The 23,494-nt window shown below is 40.7% G+C and overlaps 1 protein-coding gene across 2 annotated transcripts in view; it reads right to left on the reverse strand.

The window, feature by feature from the left end:
- Window positions 1–23,494, reverse strand: part of RABGAP1L (RAB GTPase activating protein 1 like) — a 770,846-nt gene that overhangs the window by 167,551 nt on the left and 579,801 nt on the right. The window lies entirely within an intron of this gene.

A 23,494-nucleotide genomic window follows, 5' to 3' on the forward strand; every position in this document is an offset into this window, starting at 1 on the left:
TGAAGTTATTTCAGCATTCTGGGAAGTCATAATTGAAAGGAAGATTTTTATAAGCATGCAGTATGACAAAACATAAACACCTCCAACATAATAATGAGCATACACCTGAGGAACCACTGAAGTGGAGATTCTCAAAGCAGTATTAACTTTCTTAAGCCGCAGATCCTGATAAATGCTCAGTTAATAGCTCAAAACATTCTAATGCTCGGGTCCAATTAATCATTCCCTACTAATAATATAACTGCAGATTATCCATGCTTTAAAATTTTACAGTGTCAGTATGTGTTATATTAACTTCCTTGACGTGGATAGTCAGTTACAGCCAAATGAAGGGAAAAAGACAAGCTCCCCTTGGGAGCAGTTTGTAAACCAGCAAACAATGAACTAATCACGCTCAGAATCTTGATGCTGTAGTTCTGTAGAGAACACCAGACCTGCTTCTTCATGCAAGCTGTAGTTGATACAGAGTAAGAGAACCAAAGCAAGTTCCTTCTGAGTCTTAAGTTTCCTGCTCTGACAAATGAGAGTTATAGATCTCTATAAGTAACAAAATAGAAACATCAGTGTATCTCTGTGATACTGGTTAAAGAAAGAGATTAATTACAGAATTGGGGTGAAAGGCAAATACTGCCTGCTTTAACAGAATATTGTTTCTTTTTCCAAAACTCAGTAAAACATTTCTGTTAAATATTTTGAGTATTCACAAAATCTTAAATACGGTATTTATATATTGTTGTCAAGTCTTCAATTTCTTCCAAAAATGATCTCTTTTTTCCCCCAAAATGATTTTCTTTTTTCTTTTTTAAGATTTTATTTATTTATTTGACAGAGATCACAAGTAGGCAGAGAGGCAGGCAGAGAGATAGGAGTAAGCAGGTTCCCTGCTGAGCAGAGAGCTTGATGTGCGGCTCGATGTGGGGCTTGATCCCAGGACCCTGGGATCATGACCTGAGCCGAAGGCAGAGGCTTTAACCCACTGAGCCACCCAGGTGCCCCATTTATTTTTTCTTTTTTTTTTTTTTTAAGAGAGAAAAAGAATGTGCATGTGCTACGGAGGGAAGGGGAGAGGGAGAGAGAGAATCGTAAGCAGGATCCATGCCCAGCAGTGGCCCACTGCCAGGCTCTATCTCACAAGACTCTGAGATTATGACCTGAGTCAAAAATCAAGAGTTGGATGCTTACCTACTGAGCCACCCAGGTGCCACTCCAAAAATGATTTCTTACAAAACTAGAGATTTTAGTGTAGAATGCTCAAAATCATCAGAATTTCTCTCTCTCTCTCTCACACACACACACACACACCCCAACCCACCACATTTCAGATCCTTAAGGTTCTGGAGGAAATGTCTCATGGGTAACTCAGGTTAGCTGGAGGGGGAGACTGTGAGGTTGAGGACAGAGGTTCTGGGCCTCTCAGAGCCTACCCCCTACCCCCACCCCATGCCACACACCCCTCTGGGAATAGCTCCATTTTTATCTTGTTTACATATTGGAGTTCTGCACAAGATTCTGTTTGAAAAGACTGTGCAACTGTTGTGTCAGTGTGCAAAGCACTGTCATGGAAGCTTCCTTTTTCAGGACAAGGGGATATTTTTACTTGCAAAGGAAGGGAGCATTCAGTGACTCCTTTGCTTACAGGACTTTTTTGGACTGATATATTTTTTAAAAGATAGGGGAAATGTTTCCATGCAACTGACTTGGTTTCAAAGACACTGGCAGAGTCATTTATTTTTTCTTATATAAACCAGAAACAAAAAATTTCTTCCCCAAATGGATTCTGGTAAGAAGTCAAAATTAATCAAAAGACTTTGGAACTATGGTTTGGCTTTGATGGTCACAAAAGAAGTGCTATTAAATGAAATAACCAAAGTATGATATTTTAATAAGCAAACCGAGTTACATTTAAAGCAATTATAAACGTGGTCCTGTATTTCAGTTTTCCTAATCTCTCCATCATCCTCCCCCTCAAAAATGCATTATCATTGAGGAAGTGAAGGTAAGCTTCAGGTTGGGCTCTGAGTGGCCGCTGCTGGGAGAGCAGCAGTGGTTTCATGGGGCGATGGCATGGGTCCAGAGCGTACCTTCCCCACCCAGTCTGAGGAACGGGGGCCACACCAGAGCCCTGCAGAAGGCTTGGGGGTCAGAGCAGCGAGCAGCCTGGGGAAGAACAAGAGGAAGAAGGAAGTGGGCGGGGGCCCAGCTGGCTCCTCCCCCCAGCCAAGATGCTGAGCCAGAGGAGGCAGAGCTGGCACCGTGGCGGGGTGGAGAAGATGGAGCTGCTGACGCGCAGAACCGGATGCAGGTCCCAGGGCTTCACAGGCCAGACCCGCCGTGAAGAGCGAGGACGGAGATGGAAAGGGAGCAGCAGCATAGCACGGAGCAACCACGGCTCTGTTCCCGCGGACCCAGAACACGCTGAGCTGGTGTAAGGGGCAAAGGCTGATGGTCGAGAATTCCCAGTGGGAAGATAAGGGACCGAAGGCCCTCCAGGCCCAGAAGGCATCCCCTGCCTGGAAATGACCACACTGAGAGGGGTGTCATCTCCCTGCACTCCAGGCCAGAAGCCGCAGAGGAATGAACACATGCCAGGTTGGAATGTCCATGCCCATCGTCTTCCTTTCCACATCAAGATGAACCAGGCTTCCCAGAAACCAACTCACTCAGTTCTGTGTGTATGGAGATATCAGCCCAAGCCCAACCTGTCTTGGCATGTATCACTCTGGGGAGAATAAAGCATTCTCTATAAACAGCCTCCCATCCCACGCATCATCCCTCGCTTTCAAAATGTCCATAATTTTTCAGGTTGTCCTTTGAGAATAGCCATTGAACAGTATCAGGTAAAATAACTCTTCACTGGGTGAAGTGGGAGAAAGGATTCTAGGCATTTCTGAAGCCTTAGAAGAGTGAGTCATCTCAGTGAGCATTTTCTCTTCTCCCTTCCCAATTCCCCAAGTAATGTTTTTATCACTGATGAGATTCAGTACAGTACACTTCAGAGAGATACATTTTTGAGTTATAAAGTAATCCAAAGATGAAACTAGTGACAGAAAAAAAAAAAAAAACCTCTTCTAAACTAACCAGTTAAAAATACATGATTTCTCAAATTTTCTTAAACTATCATGAAGATTTAAAAAAAAAAACTGTAAAGGAAGTTCAGCAGTAAGTTGAAGATAATATGGGAAATTTGGATGAATCATGCAATGAGGCAGAGTGAGAAAAAAGTAAAGAGGACCGGGCAGTGGTCCCTAAGCCATGGTCCGAAGAACAGAAGGCTCTCTCTGGAGTGCCAGAATCAGGTGGATGGTGGTGCAGTCCTAATTAGAGCCTTGTGCTTGAGCCCTGAGCTCCTATACCGAGTCATGATTGCTGGACACGAGCGGGACATGAACAGACACCCATTGTAAAATTAAAAGCATATTTGACTTAATTTGTGGAACTGATTAATGGATGAATTGATTAATGGAATTAATTGATTAATTGATTAATGGAATTACCAAGAAACATGCTAAGTAGTCACTTCAGGGGTTACACAAACATTAGCAAGAGAATTAGCCAAATACTGATAAAAGACATTCCTGTGAGACCAACTGCCCCTTCAGTTCTAACCCTGAAGATTTAAACACTTAGTAATAACAAGGAAAGGAGCTATATGTTTCTCAACTTGGAAAGGTAAAAGAACAAAAACTGAATTCTTTTTTTGTAGGATAGATAATTTTTTAATTTTTAATTTTTATTTTTTTTAAGATTTTATTTATTTATTTGACAGAGATCACAAGTAGGCAGAGAAGCAGGCAGAGAGAGAGGAGGAAGCAGGCTCCCTCTGAGCAGAGAGCCCAATGAGGGGCTCCATCCCAGGACTCTGGGATCATGACCTGAGCTGAATGCAGAGGCTTTAACCCACTGAGCCACCCAGGCACCCCTTATTTTGATTTTTTAAAGATTTTATTTATTTATTTGGGAGAAAGAGGGAGAGCACATCTGAGGCAGAACATGAACAGAGGTGGGGGCAGAGTGAGAGGGAGAAGCAGACTTCTGGCTGAGCAGGGGCTCAAACCCAGGACCCTGAGATTGTGACCTGAGCCAAAGGCAGAGGCTTAACCCACTGAGCCACCCAGGCGCCCCAAGGAGTTTGTTTTTTTTTTTTTAATAGAAGAGAGAACTTTCTCCCACCAACAATAATTTAATAACATGCTCAACGGTCATGGTAACAATTTTTGTGGTAGATTCTAGCTTAATGCCTTTATCAATGCAAGAACTTTTAGTCTCTTCAAGAATTGGTCATTTTGCCCCTACTTCCTTATCTCTATTGACAACTATCTCAAAAGGCTGCCTGTTTTATTATCGGACATTTGTTTGTTTAGAAAGTACTACTTGCAGTAAGCCAGGAAAGTGAAACTTCTAGTTACTGGGTTGGGGAATATATTTTATAACAACACAGAATTAAGTCAACTTTTTTTAATGTGACATTAATTCAAATATTTGAAGGCAGTCTCAATTTCCTTATCTCCAAGCTAAGTACCCCTGTTGCTAACTGAACCTTCCATAACCTGGTTTCTGTACCATTCTAAAGTGTTCACAATCCTACCTAAGGGGTAGAACACACTTTTTGGACAATGTCCCTCAGTAACACACTACCTACACTAAGAAGGATACTCTAGGTAAGACAGCAGAATCATAAAATAATATGTTGCAAAACCCTAGAAAGCATCAGAGTCTAACATGTTTAGCCTACTGATGCTAAGACTGAGGCAGCGGATACATGACTGGTTTGGGATCACAGCACTTGCTGGAGGCAGAGCCAGGAAGCCAAGATCCCAGAGCCCAGTTGCATGGCAGGGAACCTTGCATTTCCTGTGCTGTTGTTGTCTTCCAATTAAGGTAGCCCATTAAACAAACAAACAAACAAACAAACAGCTCTCTTATTAGGAAAACTGCTTCACCATTTTATTTCACATGGAACTGACCTGGAGCCCGTGCCCCCTCCCCTCTACGAAAAGATCTAAGACTCACAGGGGTGAGTTGAGAGGAGCAGCCAAAAGCCTCCTTGAGAATCACCCCCTCTGAACACACACTTAGGAGAACCGAGCACGGCTCTGTCTTCTCTGTGTTTAAGCGAGGTGCGCGCTCTCCTTCGATCACCGTTAGAGAGACTCCGTCCCTGGGAGCTCGGCCAAGAGTGCCTCGTGAAGAGCGGCTTTCTCGAAGCCATGTTGGTGATGCAGGCTTGAACAGGGCATCCTGTCTCAGTTCATTCATTCCGTTCCCTGGGCACCTGGTATAAGGCTCCCATTTATTTTCAGGTAGGCAGAAGCATAAATAAATGTCAGCAGGGGCCTGGTTGTTTCTTTTTTTAATGTTACATTGATCAGATTAAAATGATGATCTACAGAATCCAGACTGTTCCTTGATCCTCTCGTGCTGGATCAGCATTTCACATCTTATTTTTATGTGTTTGAGTGTACGTGTGTGTTGTTTGTCATGGCTATTAAAAATAATGAGGCACTTGATTCATCTTGGTAAGTGGTGAATTACCTCTACTGTCTTCCCATGGTCCACCTCCAGCTCTCTATTAAATTCGCCATCTCCGGCATCTTCATGTTACACAGAATGCTAAGTGTAGTTTAATAGCTGTCACTGAGAAAAATAATATTTTCAGTGGAGTCGCTGTACGGGTCAGCCCATGTATTAGCAAGTGAATTTGTTTCCATAAAATGAATATGTCAAGGCGGGGACAGTCAGGGCTTTTTTGCATAGACAAGTCCATGTTCTGGAGTATCGGTGGTAATACGGAGTCTGGCTGTACTCTTTCCTTGCCCCTGCCCCCAGCTCACAGCTTCGGATGGATTCAGTAGAATTTCTGAGGTAGCAAAATGCTGAGAATGGGGATGATTTTTTCCTCTACTTTCACAGGAGGTGATCTGCTCCCTCTTCACCTCCCGTGAGAGTTCAGTTCCTGTAGACACCGGCCCTGGCACAGGCTGACTTATGTGATGGTAGCAGAACAGGTACACAGAGGTCTTCTCTGCATGGTGGGCTCCTTTACCTATCTCACACTGCTCTTTGTTCTCAGCAGGGCCTAACAAAGTCACAAACTCTGGTAGATACCTGCGTAACTAACAATATAAATTATAACAGTTACTACTTACTCAGTATCTACAAAGACTATGAACTAGGTAAGCCCTTAGAGTATGCATTCCTGCATTTAATCCTAACAACCACTGATGACCTTTCCCATTGGAGGCACCTGAGCTTACAACAATGAAGTGACTTGCCCAAGATCATGTTGCTGGTAAGGGGTAACTGCAATTATAGTTTTTTAGATAACTACCAAATACTTAAAATCTAACTTGAGTTATTAAACAGTGGAGGAGGTAGACTTAAACAGGCTGGATCCTAGAAACTAATCAAATTAGTCCAGTGCAGACAACAGGATTTACACAGTCGTGTCACTATGAATAGACTGAGGGACTAGTGTGCCTTGGGTTCTAAAAAGAAACAACGGAAATGAAAACAGAGTAAAAACTTATGTTCAAAAAGCAGCACCTGTACCCTGGTGATCCTATCCACACCCTTCTTGTTAATCGCTACTGAACAACCCAGCCACAAGATCAGCCTGCTCTCCAGAGCTCCCAACCTAAATATCCATCTCCTTATAGGATCTATGCAGACTCACATGTAACTTGATCTCAGCCTCTGAAGTCACCACTTCTTCCCTGAACAGATCTTCCTCTGACATGGGTGCTAGAACATGTTGGTGAGTGAAGCGAATGCAAAATGTTCCCTTAAAGGGCATTCTGTCTGGTGAGGTCAGTTATTTCCCTGACATGTCCTATCCTGGCTAATGGGGTCTCCATCTGCCCAGTTATACAGTAGGCGCCTGGGTGTCATCCCAGAGTCCTCCTTTTACCTCCCTCTACCTCTAACCCATCAATCAAGTGGGTTTAACCTCCTCACCATCTCTCAAAACTATCCCCTCTTCTCCACTCCCAACTCTTCCGCTTTGAGATCAGCCCTTAGTATATGACACACTGGGATCGCCACTGTGTATAAAACTCAAGGTATTTGGAGTTCCCCGCGTGCACCTGCTAACTCCATGTCTCCAAGTCTTTGCTCTTGCTTTCTCCTTTTCTTGAACTGTGCTTCCCCTCTAATTCACTTCCCTTTTCTTAATCTGTCAAAATTCAACTCTGATATTACCTCCTGCAGGAACCACCCTTCAACCCCACATTGGGACAACCAGCCTGCTGTTTGCTCCCCCAGGTCTCTGCCTGTGCTGTCTCTGGCATAGCACCTGCAGGCTTATGCTTTAATGTGCTGCATGGCAATCAACTGTTAGGGTCCCTCTCCCCTGCTAAGGCAATTAGAGATAGGTATCACGTACCATCCTCCTTCTTGTCCTAAAAACTGAGCAGAGGCGGTTACTTGACACATAATGGCTACGCTATAATTGTTTCCTGAAATGGTTCAGCATTCAAGATGGAAAAACATGTGTAGGAGAATGGCAGCTAAACATTTCTCTGATTAGAGATACTGGTGCTTTAATATTTCTGAGCCTTTTAAGATGCTCTTCCCTCTTTCTGGAACATTTTCCCTCCATCATTTTTTCCTTTAAAAAGTTTTAACAATCCTTCAGAATGTTACCAAAAGAACAAAAACTGAGATGTCAGTCAGACCTGGATTTAAAACCAACATTTGATGTCCAGTAACCGTGTGACTTGAGGAAAACTAACATCTTTGAGTCTCATTTTTAACTAAGAAAATAAGGTTTAAAACAGCAATCTGATGAAGCTGCCAATATTACTAATGACTGTGACATCTCTAGCTTGGTGAGCTGGGACGATAGTACAAGTAGTAACTGACAGGGACTGTCCGCACTGCGGCCAGGAAAGGGTGAAGGATGAATGGGGTTAGCAAGAAATATGAGGCAGTCTGTTGGAGATGTTCCACAGGCCATGGGAAAGAGGAATCTGGAGCCAAAGGATGGGTTTAGGAATCATTGGTGAAATATGGGAATGAATGAGGTAAACGAGGGAAAATATGAAACCTGTGAAGAGATGTTCTCACATTATGTCATGATATTCTCCATTATGCCAGGTGTGATTTAATAACTGTTGTATTTTATTAGGGAAATAGTTGATCCCATCAGACAGAATGCTACTTAAGGAAACATTCTGCATTTGCTTCACTCACCAACATGTTCTTAGCACCCCGGAGAGTAACTACATATACAAAGAGCTCAAGAAATAATTACTGAGTTGATGAATGATGGAATCTCATATAATATTCACTGATGGACTTTCTAGTCGTTAGCTTGAAATTTGGTGACCTAAGTATTAGTAACGTGAGAATACAAATTCCCAATAAAAATGTGCTGAGGTGGAGGTAAGAATACAAATCTCACAAGTGCCTACTGTGGGCCAGAGCCCGGGCCACCCACATCCATGCACGGTCTCACTCCATTCCTGTAATATGAGGTAATGAGATCACGGCTAAAAGAAATGATTTGTTCACGTTTTGCAAGTCGATATTTTTAAGTTATCACTACAGCCAATGTGGGGCTCGAACTCACAACCCTGAGATCAAGAGTTGCATGCTTTTCTGAACGAGCTTAGGCAAACCTGCCTTTGCAAAATCCATCTGCCCTATTTCTACAACATCCTTGATTCCTTGATTTCCCACTTGCCCTCAGCCTTCCATGTCCAATTTATCTACAAGTCCTGTCAGCTCAGTACACAACATTATCTGAATCGGTCTTCCCCTCCAGCTTCACTGTCACCGCCTTAGTCCAAGCTGCGACCACATCCTGACTTGGCCTTCTGAAGTAAGTCTGACTTGTCTCCATTCTCATTTCTTTTTTTTTTTTTTTTTTTAAAGATTTTATTTATTTATTTGAGAGAGAGAGACAGTGAGAGAGAGCATGAGCGAGGAGAAGGTCAGAGAGCGAAGCAGACTCCCCATGGAGCTGGGAGCCTGATGTGGGACTCGATCCCGGGACTCCAGGATCACGCCCTGAGCCGAAGGCAGTCGTCCAACCAACTGCGCCACCCAGGCGTCCCTCTCATTTCTTTTTCAATTCACATTCTACACACCAGAATTCTTCAATCCAAATGTCTAAAAATCATAAATCAGATACAATTTCTCCCTGTTAAAACTTAAACTGGCTTCCCCTTAAATCCCTATGCTGTTTATATGTCTCTACTGATCTGGTCCCTGCCTAGCTCCCTGTCCACAGCTCCTTCCTCTCTACCTCTCACTCACTCACTGTGCTGCACTCACCCTGGCCCCCTCTCTGTTTTCAACATACAAAACTTCTCCTGCCTTAAGCCTTTGTACTTGCTGTTGTCTCTGTTCGTCATATGTCTGGGTCCACTACACCATTCAACTTAAATGTTAATTTGCTCACAGAGGCCTTCTCTTACCATCTTATCTAATGGAGAGCAGTAACATGCTGGATTCTCTTGTATTCTTTCTTTCACAACATTCATCATTATGAAACTGTTTACTTCTTTCTCATGTATGATCTCTTTCTCCAACTAGAAAATACCAGGGCCAGGCTCACAGGGGAGAGGAGGGAGAGTTTTAAATAATCTTTACTGACAAGTTATTAGAGAAAAACATAAAGGTAAAATAAGACTCTGGTTTCAGCTTCTTTTTTTCCATTCGTTCATTCATTCATTCATTCATCTTTACTTTAAAGGATTATTATTTTACAGGGCTTTCTGAATCTCTCTTTTCTTTAGCAACCAGGAGTCAGCTAAAGTGACTCCTTGACATTTACAGATTTGATATTTATGGTTTCAGCTCTCCCTGAGAGACCCCACAAAGCCATAACACAGCAACTTGTGGGTTTACTGAGGAATGAATTTAGTTACTTCTGTGTGGCAGATGGTAAGCAAGCTTACCTGATAGTCTTTGTTCTTCACAGTTATTCTGTGTTCTTATGACAAGACAGTTATTTTATCTCAATTTAAAAAAACACTGAATAAAAATATCCTAGTGGTATTAAAACATTTAAAAGCATGGTAGAACATATCTTTCATGAGTGTCAAGTTGTTTGTTTTTCCCCCTGAACCTATGTCTATACACATCTTTGAACAAAAGGTCTACCTGGTGAACTGTAGCAATCCCATGATTAATACCAAATGTTATGCTTCCAAAAAACGCTTCTATGAATCTATAAACATCATAAAGACTAGCCACCTAAAACTGCAGAAACCATTTTAGACATGCAAGTAGCTGAGTCATTGTGGTTTTTGGTAGAGAGAGGCTTCTATATTTAAGAAAAAAGATATCATGAAATTGGTTTTTAAAAATGTACTGGAAACTCTGGATAAGATATGCTATAAAACTATCAACTACTTTAGGAAAGAGAAAGAAATTAACACCACAAAATAACCAGAAACACCCCTTAGACCAAGTGGGAATAGAGAGGACTAAATGAACCCAGGGGTAAAAGGTGAAAGAGGAAATATTCAGTTCATTATGCACATATCATGAGCCCAGAGTTGTGCCTGGGGCCAGGGGAATATACAACAAGTGCATAATATGGTCTCCATCCTCAGTGGCATTATAGACTCGGAGCAGAAACAAGACCCATGACTTGGACATGAGGGGATCCCCATGACTGTGCAGTGATATGCCTAACAGGTACATCTGAGGACACTTTATGATGGAAATGAATGCCCCATGACTATCGGATACAATGAACAATACAATGAAGACAAATCTGTAGAAAGGTGAATCGGGTAGCAGAGGGCAAGGGGGTTTAAGAGAAGAAGACACTGAAGGTAGACAAGTCATAAAGCGCTTGCAGTGAGCCAAATGTGAGAAGAGGAAAGCCTGGACCGGTGTGGTTGCCATGGACACAGAGCAATGCTTAAATCTGAGAAGCATCAGAAAGGAAAAATAGCTCTTCATTATATTCGTGTAACTTTCCAAGTACATGTGGCTTATTATGTCTTCTTTTATATAACTCATTGATTTAAGATTGCCAGAGAGAATATTCTTTACCAAATCAGGGACGGGCGCACTACAGAGGAAGTGACATGCCTCCTGACATATGAATTCTTCCCCCAAGTCGCTGATTTTGAGGCACTAAATTTGGCTAAAAGATCAATTGGTTTGGTCACTTTCCCTGAGAGTCTAATTATTAATGGAGTTCAAACCCTAGTGCTTTAGGCAGAACAAGAGGAAGCTGATCTGAGAGCATTTCCTCACTTGTCTAGGGACACACCGGTTATCACTAAGTGAGCAGCAAGACTGTGTGAGGCCGACTGTTGAAGGTCTAATAAGCTGCCCTCCATCCAAAAAACATTTTATATGCAGCTCCTTTCCTTAAAATTAAAGCGAGGACAGGACTGGAAAGTTGTGAAGAGGACAAGAAAGAGAAAGAGAGGACAGAATAGCAAGGAGAACAGCAATGACTTAGCATTTCTCATCGAACACATCTAACTGTTCCCATAGCTCCCTGACAGCACCTGGGAAACGTTGCTCGGTGTCCCCTGTACCCTACCCCTTCCATCCCCGCTGTCACAGCCTTGGTTCAAAGGGCCTCCATGATTTCTCCCCTGGACTATCCTAATAGTTCACTACTCTCCATATTTATTACCAGTGCCTCCACATTTCCCTTTATTTCTCACTGTCTTCAAAATTTTCATCCTATAACACCACATCTAATTACGTGACTATTTGAAAGTAGCCTCTGGCCCACGGGTTCAAAGGTTAGCACACAGCTCTAACTATAAGCCACCCTTCAGACAATCTAGACCTCTCCTGCCTTTCCAATTACATCCGTCACCTTGACACCTTAAGCCCAATGTTCTCATGAAGCTTCTTCCCCAACATGCTGTATTTTATGATATTTCTGGTGCTCACATATGCCGTTCTCATTGCCCAAAATATCATTCCTTGTCTTCTCTTGTCATCTTTTTAAGTTTTATTTATTTAAGTAATCTCTACACCCAATGTGGAGCTTGAACTCACGACCCCAGGATCAAAAGTCAGATGCTCTTCCAACTAAGCCAGCCAGGTGCCCCTCCTTGCTACTTAAGACTCAACTGTGACTTTCTCTTTCAAGTCATCCCTATCATTACCTCCTTCCTCTGCCTTTGTCTCCTGTCCTGTCTCTTCATGACCACACAGTAACAATCACTCTGTGGCAATCACTGTATATCTATCTATCTTCCATACTTATCTGTGAAGCCCTTGACTTGACTACAACGTACCCATCTTGGCAAGTCCACTACCCAACAGCTCCTGGTCACTGTGGTCACAGATTATTAAAATAAATATTGAGTAAATCAATGAATAACAGATGCTCAAATGAAGAAGTGAGTTATAAACAGAATTAAGATGGGAGCTTAATTTTTAAAAAAACATGTATTTCAGTAAAGGATGGTAAGTGTCTATTTTATTTAATGTCTAAATTAGTAAGAAGAAAGGTCAAGATGAAAGCAAGTGCCATATTTATGGATTTCTAAGAGAAAAGAGGGAAAATGCTAACATACAGTAAAACAGTATAAAAGCCATAAGAAAATAAATAGAACTAAAATTATTTAACAATATGCTATCACTTGTTTTTTCTTTTCTTTTTTTTTTTTTTTTAGGAGGTAAATCATAGAATGTGCTGGTTTCTTTTTTTTTTTTTCCCAATTTATTTATTTTCAGAAAAACAGTATTCATTATTTTTTCACCACACCCAGTGCTCCATGCAAGCTGTGCCCTCTATAATACCCACCACCTGGTACCCCAACCTCCCCCCCCCCCCCCCCCGCCACTTCAAACCCCTCAGACTGTTCTTCAGAGTCCATAGTCTCTCACTTGTTTTACTTCGGAAGTAAACAGATGTGACGTGAGGAGTGTGGGGGCTCTCATCATGAGACAGGCTAGGTCTCTGGAGGTGCATCAGTGGACAAAAGAACACTTTGCAGGATGGACACAAATGCAAGTCCAGAAGTCATTGGTTTAGTTTGGACATTAGTGTGTGGAATATATGGGGGAGGGGAATGTTAAATTAAAAAATGTTTTCCATTTCACACGGAAACAAAGTATATGTGTGGAAGGAAGCAGTAACTTATTTGGCTGTAAGTAATCAGTACTGCAAAATCCAATCACTTCTCAAACAAAGGTATCTTAAGATTTTATTTATTTGACAGACAGTCACAGCAAGAGAGGGAGTACAAGCAGGGGGAGTGAGCGAAGGAGAAGCAGGCCTGACAGGGAGCCCAATGCGGGCTCCATCCCAGGACCCTAGGATCATGTCCTAGCTGAAGGCAGGCACCCAACGACTGAGCCACCCAGGCGCCCCTCAAACAAAGTTTTCTAAACAATGCTATCATGCACCCAAACTCATATTAACATAAAATACACCTTTAAGAAAACATCTGATCGGCAAGTGTATTCGCCCAAGAGGGCAGACACTCAGAATTTACTAATAACAGGATTGAAAGCACACTCAAGAAAATGACATGGAAATCACTTGTGGCAGATGGAAGACACTTCCCTATGTCCCCCTATAAGCTGTTACTTTAAAAAAAAAAAACAACATTTTATTTATTTATTTGACAGACAGAGATCACAAGTAGGCAGAGAGGCAGGCAGAGAGAGAGAGGAGGAAGCAGGCTCCCCATTGAGCAGAGAGCTTGATGCGGGACTCGATCCCAGGACCCCGGGATCACCACCCAAGCTGAAGGCAGAGGCTTTAACCCACTGAGCCACCCAGGCACCCCAAGCCATTACATTTAGATATGAGAAAATTTACAAGTAAATGGGTAAGATGTCTGAAATGAAATTAGCCAGGCTAGATAAATTAACTGAAGAATTTCGTTCCAATGTCCATTTGTTTTACATTTACATACGGTTTTTCTTTCTTTCTTTCCTATGAATGAAAGCAGAGAAATCTAGCCAACCTTCAAGAACTAAAAGTCTAATACATAAGTATTTCACTGTATGCAAAGCAATGGGGCCTGAGAACAGGTGTTGCCACTATGAGGCTTATGGTCTGCATGTGATAGTGGAGAAGTAGTGTGGTCTGTCCGGTCAGCACTTGAATACACGCTCAAAACTCCTGCGGGACCCGAACGGGCATGTGCTTAAAAGAGGCATGACTCCTGTAGCTCATTAAATACCCATGTCAGCTTTGTTGTCTTTGCTCTGAAATGCGAGCACATTAGTTTCCAATAGAAATGCACCAACTACAACTGTGCTCAGCAGGAATTCCTTTAATTTCTTCTATTTACCTTAAAATTGCCTAAACCTAGGATAAAACACCAAGTCATGATAACTACAATTTATATGTATATGTATTTATATATGTATATGTATTTATATTTTCATTTATATGTATATTTACTGAAATTGCTTATTTTATTAAAGTGGTAGCTGAGTGGAAAACTAACAATCTGAAAGATATAATGCTCTGTTTTAAAATCACCTGTTAACAATATCTTTTGAAATACTGCAATATATTCTATACAAAAAGGAAAGAGGAGGAGGAGGAGAAGAAAAACTTTCCAAGGGGCGCCTGGGTGGCTCAGTGGGTTAGGCCGCTGCCTTCGGCTCAGGTCATGATCTCAGGATCCTGGGATCGAGTCCTGCATCGGGCTCTCTGCTCAGCAAGGAGCCTGCTTCCTCCTCTCTCTCTGCCTGCCTCTCTGCCTACTTGTGATCTCTCTCTGTCAAATAAATAAATAAAATCTTTAAAAAAAAAATAAAAGAAAAAGAAAAACTTTCCAAGAACTCATTTAAATATCACAGGGGCACCTGGGTGGCTCAGTGTATTAAGCCTTTGCCTTCGGCTCAGGTCATGATCTCAGGGTCCTGGGATGGAGACCCACATCGGGCTCTCTGCTCAGCAAGGAGCCTGCTTCCCTCTCTCCCTCTGCCTGCCTGTGATCTCTCTCGGTTAAATAAATAAATAAAATCTTTAAAAATAAATAAATAAGTAGATAGATAAATAAATAAATATCACCATGAATGAAATAGGTCCTATTTGAAATATACCACCTCCCATTATTTTATAATTAAGGAGGAGGCATTTATAATTTAATAATTAAGAAAAGATTAAAAAAAATAGATTGGTGGCTTCCTTTCCAAGGCTGGTCATTTAAAATAGAGCTGGTCCAACCACCCCCAGCTGTCCCCTCCCCGCTTCCGTCTCCAGGCTGCCCTTCTTTCCACTTATTTTCATTTGCTCCTCTGACAGTTCTGTCCATTCTTGGCTTGGTACTCAGTTTCTCACAACTCATCCCAGGCCAGCCTTACGTGAGGCTCATGCCCGTCTTGGTGACCTCCTCCAGTCCATCTGCTCAAGTCTCAACCTTTACAGTGTCTGACCACCTCGTGTAGATGATGATCCACCACCAGTCCCACGTGGGCATCCACCTCTCCCACTGCCTGCAGCAACAGGGAGGGATCTCAGACTGGTGATGTCAAAAAAGGAAAAGAGGGGCGCCTGGGTGGCTCAGTGAGTTAAGCCGCTGCCTTCGGCTCAGGTCATGATCTCAGGGTCCTGGGATAGAGTCCCGTATCGGGCTCTCTGCTCAGCAGGGAGCCTGCTTCCATCTCTCTCTCTCTCTGCCTGCCTCTCCATCTACTTGTGATCTCTCTCTATCAAATAAATAAATAAAATCTTAAAAAAAAAAAAAAGGAAAAGAGATCTGAGCTAAGGTACCTATAATAAATTGATGAAGACAGCTCAAGAGAAAGGATAATAGAGTCTATAATTATTTAAAAGTAGTAGTCAAGTCTATAATTATTTAAATAAAAGAGAAAAAGCAACAAAGATGCAAGGATATTCACTCACTTCTCCATTTACCAACAGAGAATGGGAGCACTAATTTCAGACTGAGGTTTAGCTGATTTGCGTGTGTACTGTAATTGTATTTAAGTATCTCATGTATCAGGAAGAAACGTTAACAAATTTAATGACTTCGCTGAAGTCATTCCATGAAGAACTGACTCAAGAAGAGCTAGCAGTGTGTTTAGACTCCTTACCTGGCATTCCCTCACACCCCACTCCAATATACTATACCCCGCAAAAGTCTAATCTCTCCTAGGATGCAAAGTGCCACCGTGCAGAGTTCTAAGCTGACCCAGTAACAATTGAATTAGTTTCAAAGAGCTTCCCTTAAATTCTTGAAATGGCATTTAAGTAAAAGAAAGCACTTTAATATGGAAGCTATAATGTAACAGTATTTCCTGAGAGTTCTCTCTATTTAGGACTGTAAAACAGGAAGGTAAGTGATGACCAGAGATGAGATGTGAGCTGGATTTGAAAAAAATACGTAGATTTAGAGAGACTGGAAGGCTATTCACAGACAGAAAGCAGACAAGCCCCACGTGTGCCGGGCTAACCTTGAATTCACTTCCAATTTAGCTGGAGTAGAGAGAACGTGACGAAGTTAGAGCCATCCATGTGAGTACAGAATGGACAGTTTTCAGAAGAGACTAGGGTATCTGAACTCCATTCCAGTTTTTAGGAGTTAGTCAAGTTCTATTATATATAAGAGAAAAGGGATGTAACAGTGTCTGAAGCTGTACTTAACATCAATAATTTTGAGAGAAATTTCTTTCTGTGCAAGTTTATTTAAATTGAAAAAACTGTAAATGTGGGATGTGGGACTTTTGTATTCAGAAGAAAGGAGTTTTTGGCATACATAATTCATGTGAAAAGATCTGAATTTATTGTATAAACAATTAACAAATTTAAAGAAGCAAGGAGGGCGCCTGGGTGGCTCAGTGGGTTAAGCTGCCACCTTCAGCTCAGGTCATGATCTCAGGGTCCTGGGATCGAGTCCCGCATCGGGCTCTCTGCTCAGCGGGGAGCCTGCTTCCTCCTCTCTCTCTCTCTCTCTCTGCCTGCCTCTCTGCCTACTTGTGATCTCTCTCTGTCAAATAAATAATAAAATCTTAAAAAAATATAAAAAAAATAAAGAAGCAAGGATTGGTGCGGTTTCTTTCTCTCCAATATAAAATATGTAAACAAAGCACAGATCATTAGGGAAAAATAAAAACTACATCAACTATTGCTTTAAATGAAGTGCAGTCTACTTAAACACAACAACTAGAAAAAGGATGAGGTTAATCTTCCGGTCTTTTGCGACTCTGTGCATCAATCCTGGAATTAGGGACGCTTGCTGAACATGCAGAAATGCACTTGCCACTCTGGCAGATAAAAAGAAAGCTTCAGACTGCCTTTAAGAAATCGCCTAATGGGAGAATGCAGAACATCCCTATCTAGATAAAGGAAACACAGCATGTTAGTGACAAAGTGAATGATGCATTTTGTAACTGCAGCAGAGGTCCATCTCGGGCAGAAGGCTCAGGAACCATCCTTTAATAGAGGAGGGTTTGAGCCAGAACACAGGGGCTTGGAAGACTGTATACATGAAGAAAAGGAGGCATGATATATAAAATTAAGATGCTTTCAGCATACAGGGCTAGGCTCTAGCTCAAAGACATTGATGGGAGAATGAAGAAACAGAGATACTGTAATCATCAAGAACATGAGGTAGAGATATGCGGATCCCCGTCTCTGTAAGTGACACTCGCATAAAGCTGTGCGTAGGTAAACGGCCTTATCCACGTAGCAATAATGACATTAAGAGGGAAACATCAAAGGCCACTGAAGATTTTATAGCGGTGACTGAAAAATACAATTGGAACTTGAGCTAGGACAAAATTTAGGAATTATTTTCTTTGGAAAATGAACGTCCACAATGCAAAAATGCAGAAGGCCCAAAGACTTATCTACAGCTAAAATCTGTAGAGGAGGAAGAGGAACCCTCCAAAGGGAGAGAAGCAAGGGACCTCAAGAGTCCGTAACTGTGGAAGAACAGAATGCTACCATACGCAGAATACTTTTCCCCCCGATCAGTCTAACTACAGAATTATGATGAGGTAGGAAGTAAATTGTGAAAACATCAGTTCTTATATCAATCTTATGCTGTTCTTCTCTGTAGCTTCTGTGTCTGAAAATAGAAGACATACCACTTTGTCCAAATGTTGGAATGTAGTACCCATGTGACCATGCTTCAATTTCCTCTAGTTGATAAAAATCTCGAGTTGCAAAATAAAATGTAAACTGTGAAAAAGAGCACTCTTTAACAGATAAAGTGCCAATCAGATGATCTCCTTCTTCAGTGAGCTTTGGCAGTTTGTGGTTTTCCAGAGCTTTGTCCCTTTCATCTAAGTTGTCAAACTGATTGCCATAAAGGTGTTCAGAATCTTCTTCTATTATCCTTCATAGTGTTTGTGGAATCTGCTGTTAGTAATTTGTGTCTTCTCTTTTGCCTTCCTGGTCAGTCTGCTTAGAAGTCTTATTAGGTACATAAGTGTTAATCATCTTGAAGTGTTTTTCATTTGTTTGATCTACTCTTTCTCCTCTTTCCCTTTTTTCTGCTTCTTTCAGGTTGAATACTTTTTATGGTTCTATTTTATTTCCTTTGTTGGCTTATTTGCTGTAACCCTGTTTTGCGATTTTAGCAGTTGCATTAATGTTGCTTTAACTTACCACAGTCCACCTTCAAATGGGATTACACCCTTCACATTTAGTTTAAGTGCCATCCAATGGTATAATACCATTGTTTCTCTCCCGGCTTCCATTTTATTATTGTCACACATTTCTATTTTACGTATGTTATACACTCCATAACACACTGTTATTACTTTTGTTTAAACTGAGAGTTATATTTTAGAAAAATTTAAACAACAAGAAAGAAAGTCTTATTCATTTACCCATAAAGTTACCATTTGCTGTGTTCTATATTCCTCTGGGTGGAACAGATTCCTGTTTCTTTCAAGGATCATTTTCCTTCCACCAGAGGCTTTCCTTTAACATTTTTAGTAATTCATATCTGCTAGTGATGAATTCTTTCCGGTTCCATCTGTCTGTAAGTATTTTTAAAAAATATTTTATTTATTTATTTGACAGAGAGAGAGAGAGGCAAGCAGAGGGAGAAGCAGGCTCCCCACAGAGCAGGGAGCCCTATGCATGACTCAATTCCAGGACCCTGGGATCATGACCTGAACCAAAGGCCGTCTTAACTATCTGAACAAGACCAACTGAGCCACCCAGATGCCTTGTCTGTAAGTATTTTGCCTTATTTTTGTAAAGAAGTTTTTGTAATTTTTTTTCCTGCTCTTCTACTATCTTATTGCTTCCATTGTTTTTAAGGAGAAATCTATACTACTTTGTCCTGCTACAGATATTGTGTCTTTTTTTTTTATTTGACTGCTTTTAAGATTTTCTTTTTATCACTGGTTTGAACAGTTTGATTATAACATGCCTGGGCATAGTTTTCTTCATATGTCTTTGCTTGGAATTCACTGAATTTCTGGGACCTGTGGGCTTACAGTTCTCATCAAATTTGGGAAAACATCAGCTATTATTTCTTCAAATGTTTTTTCTGCTTTTCCCCTTGCCTCTTCTTCAAGGACCCCAAATACATATGTAGGAGGCCTTCTAAAATATTATAAAACTTGTTACTCCTTTCTTTTTTAAAATTCTTTTTTCCTTTTCCATTTAATCTTGAATAGTTTCAACTGCTGCATCTGCAAGTTCACTAATCTTTCCTTCTGTGATGTCTCCTCTGACATTAATCCCATTCAATATATTTCATTTTTTAGATCAACTGTATTTCTTTTCTTATTTTCATTATTTTTCATCATGATAAGCATAGTCTTTAATCTCCATCCCCTATATCATTTTACACCCCCCCCCACTCACCTCTCCTCTGGTAACCATCAGGTTGTTCTCTATAGTTAAAGAGTCTGTATCTTGACTCATCTCTCTCTCTTTTTCTTTCTCTTTTTCTTCTCCCTTGCTCCCTTGTTTTGTTTCTTAACTTACACATATGACAGAAATCACATGGTATTTGTCTTTCTGAGTGACTCATTTCACTTAGTGTTTGTACTCTCTATCCATGTTGTTGCAAACGGCAAGATATCATTCTTTTTTATGGCTAAATAGTATTCGTGTGTGTGTGTGTGTGTGTGTGTGTGTCTTCTTTATCCATTCATCAGTTGATGGACACTTGGCCTGCTTCCCTATCTTGGCTATTAGAAGTAATGCTATAATAAACGTAGGGGTGCATGTACCCTATGAATTAGTGTTCCTGTAATCTTTGGATAAATACCCAGTAGTGTGATTACTGGGTCATAGGGTAGTTATATTTTCAACTTTTTGAGGAAACTCCATACTGTTTTCCACAGTGGCTGAACTCCCACCAACAGTGCAAGAGAATTTTTCTCCACATCCTTGCTGACACTTGTATTTTTTTTTTTTAAAGATTTTATTTATTTATTTGAGAGAGAGAGACAGTGAGAGAGAGCATGAGCGAGGAGAAGGTCAGAGAGCGAAGCAGACTCCCCATGGAGCTGGGAGCCTGATGTGGGACTCGATCCCGGGACTCCAGGATCACGCCCTGAGCCGAAGGCAGTCGTCCAACCAACTGCGCCACCCAGGCGTCCCATATTTTGTTTTTGATTTTAGCCATTTTGATAGGTGTAAGGTGATATCTCATTATAGTTTTGACTTGTATTTCTCTGATGATAATTGATCAAGAGGATCTTCTCATACATCTATTGGCCATCTGTATGTCTTTTCAAGATTTTATTTATTTATGTGACAGAGAAAGAGAGAAAGTATAAGTAGGGGGAGTGGGGGTGAGGAGGGAGAAGCAAGCTCCTCACCGAGCAGGGACCCTGATGTGAGATTTGTTCCCAGCTCTCTGGGATCATGACCTGAGCCAGAGGCAGATGCTTAATGACTAAGCCACCCAAACACCCCCTCAGACTTCTTTTTAGTTTTGTTTATTATTTCCTTTGCTGTGCAGAAACTTTTTATTTTGATGTAGTCCCAATGGTTTAGGGTTAAAAAAAATTTTTTTTTGAAGATCCTATTTATTTATTTGGGGGAGAGAATGAGAGACAGCATGAGCAGAGAGAAGGACAGATGGAGAGAGAGAAGCAGACTTCCTGCTGAGCAGAGATCTGGACATAGGGCTTGAACCCAAGACCCTGAGATCATGACCTGAGCCAAAGGCAGATGCTTAACTAACTGAGTCACCCTGATGTTTCCCCAATAGTTTAGTTTTGCTTTTATTTCCCTTGCCTTAGGAAACATTATCTAGAAAAATGTTGCTACAGCCAATGTCAGAGAGATTATTTCTGTGTTCTCTTTGAGGATTTTTGTGGTTTCAGGTCTTACATTAAGGTCTTTAATCCATTTTATTTTTGTGTATGGTGGAAGAAAGTGGCCCAATTTCATTCTTTTGCATGTGGCTGTCCAGTTTTCTCAACACCATCTGTTAAAGAGATATTCTTTTTTCCACTGGATATTCTTTCCTACTTTGTCAATGATTAATTCACCCTTTAATTGTGGGCTTTTTTGGGGGGGTTTCTATTCTGTTCCATTGATCTGTGTCTATTTTTGTTCCAATACCATCCTATTTTAATTACCACTGTTTTGTAACATAACTTGAAATCTGGAATTATGATACCTCCAGTTTTGGATTTCTTTTTCTTTTTTTTTTTTTAAGATTTTATTTATTTATTTGACAGAGAGAGATCACAAGTAGATGGAGAGGCAGTCGGGGGGCGGGGGGAAGCAGGCTCCCTGCTGAGCAGAGAGCCCAATGTGGGACTCGATCCCAGGACCCTGAGATCATGACTGAGCCGAAGGCAGCGGCTTAACCCACTGAGCCACCCAGGCGCCCCTGGATTTCTTTTTCAAGATTACTTTGTCTATTTGAGATCTTTTGTGGTTCTATATAAATTTTAGCATTGTTTGTTCTAGTTCTGTGAAAAACACTATTGGCATTTTGATAGGGATTAAATCTATAGACTGCTTTTGGTAATATAGACATTTTAATAATATTTGTTCTTCCAACCCATGAGCATGGAATGTCTTTCCATTTCTTTGTGTCTTTTTGAATTTCTTTCAATGGTGTTTTCCAATTTTCAGTCAAGTCTTTCACCTCTTGGGTTATGTTTATTACTAAATATTTTACTGTTTTTGGTGTCATTGTAAATGGGATTATTTCTTTACTTTCACTTCCTGCTACTTCATTATTAGTGCATGAGAATGTGACAGATTTCTATACATTGATTTTTGTTCTGTGACTTTACTGTATTCACTTCTCAGTTCTAGTAGGGTTTTTTTTTTTTTTTTGGTGGAGTCTTTAGAGTTTTCTATAGTGTCATGTCATCCACAAACAATGAGAGTTTTACTTCTTCCTTACCAATGTGGATGTTTTTTATTTCTTTATGATATCTAATTGCTATAGTGAGGACTCCAGTACCACGTTGATAAAAGTGGTAAGAGTGGACATCCTTGTCTTGTTCCTGACCTTAGGAGAAAGTTTTCAGTTTCATCAATGAATACGATGTTGGCTGTGGGTTTTTCACACAAGGCCTTCATTATGTTATGTTCCCTACTTTGCATAGGATTTTTATCATGAAGAGATGTACTTTGTCAAATGCTTTTTACGCATGTGTTGAAATTATCATACGGTCTGTATCCTTTCTCTTACTGATGTGACACATCATGTTGATTCTTGTGTGAATATGAACCACCCTTGTGTCCCAGGAATAAATCCCACTTGGTCATGGTGTATGTTTTTTTCTAATGTATTGCTAGATTGGGTTTGCTAATATTTTTGCACCTATATTCATGACAGATACTGGCCTGTAGTTCTCTTTTTTTGTGGTGTTCTTTTTTAAAGTTTATTTTTCAGTAATCTTCATACCCAACAAGGAGCATAAACTCATGACCCTGAGATCAAGAGTCACATGTTCTTCTGACTGAACTACTGTGGTGTCTTTATCTGGTTTGGTTATTAGTGTGATACTGGCCTCACAAAATGAATTTGGGAGTTTTCCTTCCTCCTGTATTTTTTGGAATCGTTTAAGAAGAATAGGTATTAACTCTTTAAATGTTTGGTAGAATTCATCTATGAAGCCATCTGGCTCTGGACTTTTGTTTTTTGGGATTTTTTTCATTACTGTTTCAATCTCATTGCTGGTGAATGGTCTGTTCAAATTTTCTATTTCTTCCTGCTCTAGTTTTGGTGGGTTATATGTTTCTTGGAATTGATCCATTTCTTCTAAGTGGTCCACTTATTGGCAGTATTTGTATTCTGTTGCGAATAGTTTCATAGTATTCTGTTGCGATCGTTTGTATTTCTGTGGTATTAGTTGTTATTTCTCCTCTTTCATTAGTGATTGTGTTTATTTGTGTCCTCTTTTTTTTTCTTTTTCTTTTTTTTTGATGAGTCTGGTCAGTGGTCTATCAATTTTGTTGGTCTTTTCAAAGAACTAGCTCCTGGTTTTATTGATCTGTTCTACTATTTTTAGTTTCCATATAATTTATTTCTGCTCTAATCTGTACTGTGTCCTTCCTCTTGCTGGGCTCAGGTTTTATTTGTTCTTCTTTTTTTTTTTTTTTTTTAAGATTTTATTTATTTTGAGGGGCACCTGAGTGGCTCAGTGGGTT

Source organism: Neovison vison, chromosome 10 (genome assembly GCF_020171115.1).
Source record: "Neovison vison isolate M4711 chromosome 10, ASM_NN_V1, whole genome shotgun sequence".
Lineage (NCBI taxonomy): Eukaryota > Metazoa > Chordata > Mammalia > Carnivora > Mustelidae > Neogale > Neogale vison.